At 36.5% G+C, this 9,472-nt stretch overlaps 1 protein-coding gene across 2 annotated transcripts in view; it reads left to right on the top strand.

Moving 5' to 3' along the window:
• The first annotated feature begins 1,881 nt into the window (after positions 1–1,881).
• LOC131048317 (chaperone protein dnaJ 49) overlaps positions 1,882–9,472 on the top strand; it is a 33,403-nt gene continuing 25,812 nt past the window's right edge. Inside the window, exon 1 of one of the 2 annotated variants that reach the window (XM_057982228.2) lies at positions 1,882–2,167. The gene's annotated coding sequence lies outside the window, so the exon portion shown is untranslated. The remainder of the gene's footprint in view (positions 2,168–9,472) is intronic. The other variant, XM_057982227.2, reaches the window with a different exon arrangement.

Raw genomic sequence — 9,472 nt, 5'->3', positions numbered from 1 at the left:
TGCAACTCTAGTGATAGATAGGAACCCTCAAAGGTGTTTTGATATGGTTTAGGGTGAGTTTATATCGCATCGATGGTGTATATGTGTGATTTGGTGCTCAATGGAGCTCATTGGTGACACTTAGGACCTAATAGTTAGTCCTATTTCCGAATCAAGCCGTGCAACTTTGGGAATGATATTGTGTGACCCTAAACACTTTAGTATTATTGCAATAAGGTTTAGGAGGCCTTTCTACCATGTTTAATTGATGTTTTAGGTGTAAAGTCTTTCATTTGTGCAATGTCAGTTGCTAACCTTTTGACCTAATCTTGAGGTTTGAGCTTTAGAGTTCTATTAATTGTATATGATACACTTAACTAATTCAAAATTTCCCTCCCCATGTATTCCTATGTGTATTTTCTCACGTCCTTTAAGGTTCCTTAGTGGGGCACTACAAGGGAACATGAATAAATCTTTAGGGATCAACAATAAAGGGAGCTATGATGTAATGTCACGAGATAATTCATGTACACATATGCTACTTATAAACTACTTATTGGATTTAGAACACTCTAATCAAAGTGGATGTAAAATAGAAGGTAAAATGATACAACCATTTCATTGTTTTAATTATTCAATGTAAGACAACATAACATGGGTTGAGAAGTCCATATGATTTAGGTAAAACCTAGAAATTTAAGATAGTTAAAGCAATACTTGATCCATGTAAAGGAGAAGGTCATTCTTCCCACATTCAATGTTAGGTTACAAATCATTTTCTATTGGATTAAAGCTCGCATGAGATTTTTCAAGTCCACAAAATAAGCTAATAAAACTTATACTACATATAGACACATTTAATTCTAGGTATTTTAAATTTTAAACTTACACAATTTTCTTTGAAACTTTTTTAATATAGAAAAATGTTATCTTATTAATATTCATGTTGAAAGCATTTAATGTCTCTATTTTTAAAAAGTTACCTGTCATTTTCACTTTCGTAAAAGGATATATGTGTTGAGTAAAGTACTTATCCTTGAGCCACTTGTCATCCCCACCTTTGAAAGAGGGGATATATCTTGAACATGACACTTTTCCTTGAGCCACATGTCATCTCCACCTTCAAAAGGAGGTATATGAATCAATTAAAACAATTTTCTTGGAATCACGTGTTGTCCCCACCTTCACAAAAATAAATGTCTCAAGTAAAACACTCTTCTTTGAACCACCTATAATCTCCATCTTCATAAGAAGGTATATAATTTTGAATTAAAAAACTTTCTACTTGAGTCACGTACCATCCTAATCTTTCGAGAAAAGGTAATAATCATAGAACATTCACAATGAGTAAGACTTATTCCTCATACACTTTTAGACCATTCATCTTTGTTAATAAACTAAAGGTCTACTTAAGTGTTCAAATATTCCTCATTACCTTTTGTTTGAGTTATGCATCATTTCACTTTCGTAAGAGGGTATATGTGTTGAGTGAAGTGCTTATCCTTGTGCCATTTGTCATTCCCACCTTAAAGAAGAGATATGTCTTGAATAAGATACTTTCACTCGAGCCACATGTCATTCATATCTTTAGAAAAGGATATATAAATCAAATAAAATAGTTTTCCTTATATCACGTATTGTCCCACCTTCACAAGAACCAATATCTTAAATAAATCACTTGTTTTTCAACCACCTATCATCTTCACCTTCACAAAAAACAAAAACAAAATTGTATATTTTGAATAAAACATTTCTCTTTTAAACCTATACAATCCTGCCCTTACCCAAAAAAGAAAAAAAAGGAGATATTCATTATAAATAAGATTTATCCCTCATATACTTTTGAACCATTCGACTTTACTAATAAACCAAGGGTCCACTTGTGTTCAATTATTCTTCACTGCCCTCTTTTTAAGTGTTCGTCGAGCGCGGCATTGACACGGGAAGAAATGTGGGCAAACTGAAATGAGAAAATGCCAAAAATGTATGCATCTGATTTACTTTTCACGGTAAGTTGAGGTCCATCACATGGCACGTATCTTTAGATTCACACTTTGCCAGCTATTTTCATTACACAAGTGGGCGGGCGGTATTTGGTCTTCGCCTCTATAACTGCTATGGTCTTATTTTTCCCATTGATGTAGCATCTGCAACCATAGCCTCAGTGGAAGCAAGGTCAAACGCTCAGGTAGGAACTATCTTATATTCTCATATTTAATTGAATTGTTGTGTGCAATTGTGAAGTTCTACAATTGTTTTAGTGGGAGGGCCGATTGAGGATTGCTGGGTATGGGGAGTCTTTAAATATTTGATTCTCAAAACGTTGGAGGTTCTGTTCTTTTTGGGGATTTCTAGTTGCTGTAAAATTTGGGTATTATGTGCACTTCCGGAAATGCTCTGGATTTGATGTTGTGGGGAATGCGAATTGACAAGTTTAGGATTCTGTGTATATTTACCATTCTTGGGTTTTTGTGGGATTGAATGTGCGTGTCTTTTTGTCTATTGGCTTTTCTTTGCTGTGAACAATCATTATAAGTTTTAGATGTACTGGTTTTAGACTTTTGATGTGACTTATTTCTTATGATCTCTGTTTGGGGATTAAGAGATTTAGAGAAGTTGGATTGATTGAATAGATACTCTTTGGCTTCTTTCGTTTTGCGTTTGAACTTTGGCTTTAAAGGGTAAGGAGGATGGTTTGGAAGTATTTTATTTTGAAAGACGGTTCGAAGTTCAGTTCTGAAACATTTGTACCTGATATTTATTTGCACAAATTGTGCCAACACATGTTACTTCTGACTAGGAGAATCACTATCTAGTTCTAACAATAGGATAATAATTCCCTCCAAAAAAAGAAACGAATTCTATAAAGGAATTGAGAAGGAAGTTTTAATGAAGCAAAATAACTTCACAAGTAGAGCAAAACTTGGAATCATACTAGCTTATTTACGGACTCTGTCTCGGAATATGTTTATCCAGTGGTTCACATCTAATGACCACCCTGTTATATACCTCAGACATTTGTATTTAACCCAAAATGGCCAAATAGACAGGGTCATGAGGGTTTACCTTGTGGTCCCATGCGGGGGCTACCATAGTTTTCTCAGAAGGTACTGATTCTAATAACATCCGAGCCATTAGTAAGAAAATGGTCTACGTTACATTAATTTTTGTTTAATTTCCAGTAACAACTATTACTAAGTATTTTCAAAGAAAATGAAGAAAAATATTAATTAAATGCTACTCCTTTTTGGCAAAAATACCCTAAAATATCTTAAACAGGTGCTGCAAAATTTTAGCCCCTCATTGGTACCTGTTGCTGAAATCATCCCAAGCTGTCATTCCTTTGCTGTTCAGAGGAAAGATCTGTATTTTAGGTTTTGTGATTGGATTTCATCTGACCACCTGGGTCAGAAGAATTTTTGAGGTAGTATTTTCATGGAACTCCTGCCAACTACTGCATAGGGAATGATATTCTGGATGGTTAATAGTAGAGGGCTGAAAGTTTGGAAAGCTTGCTTGAAAGGTTATGAGATTTTTTTCAGTTCTATCCACCATCATTACGCGTGTTTCAGAATACATTTTTTGAACTGCTCATTCTACACCTCCCTTAGAAAATGAAGGGATAAACAAGCTCAAAAGTTGTCAACATAAAGGACTATATCCACGCAGGATAATTCCACTTTAATCATTTGATTGACAGTAGAAATTGTCTTATCCTCCAAGCAAGCAACCTGCCTCTCCACACTATTCTGCTCCTATTTTGACATCCACTGTTCATCATCTGGACTATCCTTTATCCAGAGTATTGATGAGGATGGAGGGAGAGCGTGGAGGATCCACCCACAAGCTACTGGATCTGTCACCTTAGCTGTGAGATTAGATCCAAAATCTGCTGTAATTGAAGCTCTGGTCTTTTAAAACCTAGTATTTCCAGCCCATCAGCTCCCAAAATGATCATCACAAAAGCTAAAGAAATATCAACAATATTGAAAGTTTGTACAGATGCTGGTCTGAGGCCGCTGCCTTGGAGGCCTCATCCTGTTTGCAGAAATCTCTTGGCATCCTTACTGCTCTGCTCAAACTTAATATGCTCTCTGTTTTTCCACAGCTAAAAATGAAAATCAATACTGATCAAATCTCTGTCTCAAATAAGAAAAATAGCATGGAGTGTCTCTGTTACACAAGAACAATAAAATCTTCCACTTGTAGACATGAACTCACATGCAATGCCAAACGGCAGGTACAAATTGGCAGCTGATGATATGTTGAAAAAAACAAAACTTTGGTGGAGTGTGTGGAAGCCGATACAACTTTTCACTTGCAACATGTTTTTCAATCTGCCACTCTTTAGGATCTTAAGGTAATCTTCACCACTAATGGTGACTCCAACATTAGCCAATCTATTTACTATCTTGTTGCTATCTCCGAAGCAATGCTTGTAATTGACAGACTGATAGCTGCTCCTAATGATCTTAATTTCTTCTATGACACATATATGCCAATCTTTAATTTGACCTTCTAAACACCCATTGATGATTCGTTGAGAATCACCTGCTGACCTCCAGCAGCTGGTTATTTCATACCTTCCAGAAGTTCAATAGCTTGAGCTTCATTATTAGATTTAGAGCCCAAAAAATATGAGCCACTTTTGACAAATGAACCATTGTGAGACTGCAGAACGGCTCCTGCACCAGCAAGCCTCGGATTTCCTTTCAGTGTGCCATCAAAATTCAGATTACCTCACCCTTCCTTAGGAGGAGACCACTTGATATTGTTCGTCTTCTTCTTTGTGATTATCCTTTTAACGGGAGATATTTAGTGGAAAATGATACAGCAGAACAGACAATGTAATTTATCATAGGTCCATTTCTATGCAAAATTCCCCAATATTTTGGTAGCTGTACTTTCAGAGGATCTATGGTATTTCTTGTACAGGAGCGCAACTCAATGTTATGTTTTGCTGTCATGCCCCAAGCTTTTGCCCAAGGCTTTAATGAAAAAAAATAGGGCAAACAATGTTTTTGCAATATGATAGCCACAAGAAACAAGACACAAAGCACCTTATTGTGCAAAAAGTGCCATGAAACCAACCATGACACACCTAGCACACACACCATTGCACCAAGCATGGTGACATTGGTGGAAGACTTTAACTAACTTGAGTTAAGGTCATCGAGTTTACAAGTTATGTGTGGGGAAGAGGAGCAAGTTTCCTATCTTAACTGTGCGCTCACAACTTCCTTGGCTTGGACCTTGGAGTTCGGGGTACATGTTGCATTTTGCAACACCTTGGACTTTAGATTCCAAGTTACAAATCACTACTATCAATTGTTCAGCCCAACTTCAATTCTTGGTAATAGCTTGTGCCTTAGACCTTGATTGACAAATTGTGAGCATGCAAATTTGATTGCTAGCCCTGAGCTTCATTGGGGGAGCACTTTGGGCCTTGAAGTTTGACTGCATATTTAGTGGAAAATGATATAGCAAAACAGACAATGTAATTCATCATAGGTCCATTTTCACGTAAAATTCCCCAATATTTTGTTATCTGTACTTCCAGAGGATCTGTGGTATTTCTTCTATAGGAGCTCAACTCAATACTATTGTTTTGGTGTAATGCCCCAAGCTTTTGCCCAAGGCGTTAATGAAAGAAAATAGGGAAAACAATTTTCTTGCAATATGAAAGCCAAAAGTATCAAGACAAAAGGCACCTTTCTGTGAAAAAAGTGCCATGAAACCAACTGTGACACACTTAGAACACACACCATTGCACCAAGCATGGTGACATCATTGGAAGACTTTAACTAACTCTAGTTAAGTTTATTGAGTTAACAAGTTATGTGGCAAAGAGGAGCAAGTTTACTATGTCAACTATGCACTCACAACTTCCTTGGCTTGGACCTTGGAGTTTGGGGTACATGTTACATTTTGCAACACCTTGGACATTAGATTCCAAGTTACAAATCACTACTATCAATTGTTCAGCTCAAATTCAATTCTTGGTAACTTGTAGCTTGTGCTTTAGATCTTGATTGACAAATTGTGAGCATGCAATTTCGATTGCTAGCCTTGAGCTTCATTGGTTGAGCACTTTGGGCCCCAAAGTTCAACTTGCATGGTGTATTTTGGACTTTGGGATCCGATTTCCATATGAAAATTGTGAAAATATGCACTCCAAGGCAGAACCATAGTTGTTAAAGAATTTAGGCCTCAGAGTTAGAATGACACTCTACACTCTACACCATGCAAAATGCACACAAAGCTCCAAACCTTGAGTAGAATGCAATTTGAACTTTGGGCACTTTGCGCCTCAAAGTAATAGGGTAAAATAGGAAAATCACTTATTCAATTAATTAGTTATTAATTAATCAGGTTCCCTTTTTATTTTATTATCCTTAAGCTAAACTTAGGCAAGTGTTTTTCTATTCTTAGGTCATGAGCTTTTTTTGTCTCAAAGCATAGGATGAGGACACTTCTCATTATTTAATTTTATCCTCACCTAAGTTTAATCTAGGGTTGATTTTTGCTTTTTCCTTATCACAAGAATTCATTATTGTACATTGTATTCAATCCACTAATTCATAAGCCTATTCAAATGCTTTTTTGGATCAATAAGATTTTAAGGTTGCATAGAAAATCAGTTGCTTTTTTCTCTTTCCATGTGATAGGTGCTTTGGTTGCAAGTATTTTTGAGAGCTATGGGGTTCAACAATCAACTGCAACATGATAGCAGAGCATCAAATCTTTGATTTCCTGTAACAAAAAAAAACATTTTTAACTCTTTTTTTTGCATCCAAAAACCCTAAAACACCCCTAAAAGCATCATTTCGCCCAATACAAAGATCATTTTTCTCTCTTCACTCTCTCTTTTCTCATTTTGGCATTTTGAAGGGTAGCTAATATATATTATATAACATATGACATAATATTGAAATTCTAAGCTATCAATTGGCGTATAATATTTATCTTTATCACTACCATTTTGGTATTTGGCATTGATCAATGATGATGTATCATACCATCGAATGTATTTTAGTTTTACAATTTTGTATATTTCTTTAAATTTTTAATTTTTTGGTATATATATTTATATATACACATACATATATGTGTATATATACATATATATGTGTGTATATACATGTGTATATATACATATATATATGTATGTGTGTGTGTATCTATACATATACACATATTTGCATATATATATATATATATATATATATGTATATTGTACACACACACACACACATATCATACCCAAATGTACCATGCCTAAAGAAAAAAATTGCCATACTGGTGTACCCGTGTCATATACTCGTACACGTACCCGTACAGACAACTTAGAATTTTGTTATGAAACTTGGAGTTTCAAGCAAAGTTTTTAAAATAATTTGGTGTTTTTTAACCGTTGGAAGTGGTTTTATTGTCGTTACTTCTTGCAGCCTCAGCCCAAATGTACCATGCCTAAGGAAAAAAATTGCCATACTGGTGTACCCGTGTCATATACTCGTACACGTACCCGTACAGACAACTTAGATTTTTGTTATGAAACTTGGAGTTTCAAGCAAAGTTTTTAAAATAATTTGGTGTTTTTTAACCGTTGGAAGTGGTTTTATTGTCGTTACTTCTCGCAGCCTCAGTCGCAAGTTCTAAACACATTGGCAATGACGACAATTAACATTGCTACTGCCATTCAGCATATATTGGCCTGTATATACAACATCGACATTGATTCTGACAACAACTATATTACAACCTCTTCTATCTGTTAATTTCAGTGATCAGAATGAACAAAACTCAGAATGAAACAAAAATGCACACACATGACACACAGATACCCTGGGAAAACCTCCCTCTTGGAGGAAAAACCCAGCAACAAAGTTCAGATCTTATTTATTTATATTAGCAGATGATCAATTACAATTTTGCCCACCCAGGGCAAGAGCAAACAGACTTATCTGATTCTGTTCTGAACTTGAATTGATCTTCAATCACCAGTAGGGTAGGTTAGATGATGTAGCTAACTTTGCTAAGTAGATATGAGGTTCGTTATGCCTTATATCAAGTTCGCTGCCCTCAGATGATGATTGCTGGTCACCAATTGCTGATCGCTGATCTTCTGGGAGTGTTTGCTGATGATCAAGACCAGTTCACTGATGTCTGAGACTAATTCGCTGACCTCTATAACAAATTCGTTGATCTTCCAGATGATCTTCGCTTGAGAGAATGAATTGCTTACTTGATATAACAAGGCATCACAATGCCTTGTATTTATACATGATTACATTGCCTCATAGGCTAGGTCGGCTAAATACACTTTGCCGCCAAAAATACAAATAATGATTTATTTATTACACGTTACATAATTGTTTGCTCAATTGCCCAATTTGGGCCCTGCCCTATATCACATTAATTGATCGCATATATAGGTTCATACATCAAATTTTAAGGCCAAAGGCCACACATTAAAATTTGTTTAAGCTAGGGATTCGACCTAGCTACTTTTTCAACACTCCCTCTTAGCTAGGGAGGATCCCTTGAATAATCAAGTCACATCGTGACTATCACCATGGCACTCCCAAAGGATGATTAAAGTACTTCATGAACTCTTTCCATGATATCCATCATGCATACCCGCAGAGGATGGATCCACCTTGCATTGCCCACAGAGGGTGGTTCCACCTTGCATTGCCCGCAGAGGGTGGGAAATACATTTGAATGTATCACTGAAGCTGAGACTCCCTCTTAGCCAGAGCTATGTTCACAACTCCAAGCTTGTCTTTGAAGTATTTGAACTTCACTCGAGCAAGAGGCTTGGTGAGAACATCTGCTATCGGCTCATCAGTGCTGATATATTTTGGCTGAATGGCACTTCTCTGTACCATGTCTCGAACATGGTGATAGTGAGTCTCCACATGTTTTGATCTGTCATGAAACATAGGATTAGCAAACATTTTTATACAACTCTGATCATCACAATGGATGATTGTTGGTTCCCAAGGTTGTCCAAACAACCCAACCAGAAGCTTGCGAAGCCACACAGCTTCCCTTGAAGCCACACTTGATGCAATGTATTCTGCTTCAGCAGTACTCAATGCAACTGAGGACTGTTTCCTGCTACCCCAGGAAATCATGGCGGATCCCAAACTGAAACATATTCTTGACATGCTCTTTCTGTCAGTGACACTCCTTGCCCAATCGGAGTCAAAATAACCTTCCAAGGTGATGACAATATTAAGGGAGTACTTAAAGCCATAGCCAACTGTGCCACGCAAATATCTCAAGATATGCTTGGCTGCAACGAGGTGAACATGCTTAGGTTTGTTCATGAACTCGCTGAGAGTACTAATTGTATAGCAGATGTTTGGTCTAGTGTTAACTAGATACATCAAAGATCCAATCAACTGCTTGTACTCAGTTGGATCTGCAAAATCAGAATTAGCAGCAGATACACTTAACTTTTTCAAGTTAGTTTCCATAGGAGTAA

This window comes from Cryptomeria japonica, chromosome 3 (genome assembly GCF_030272615.1).
Source record: "Cryptomeria japonica chromosome 3, Sugi_1.0, whole genome shotgun sequence".
NCBI classification, from domain to species: domain Eukaryota; kingdom Viridiplantae; phylum Streptophyta; class Pinopsida; order Cupressales; family Cupressaceae; genus Cryptomeria; species Cryptomeria japonica.
Note: the sequence above shows the minus strand (reverse complement) of the source record. Positions and strands in the feature narration are given on the sequence as shown.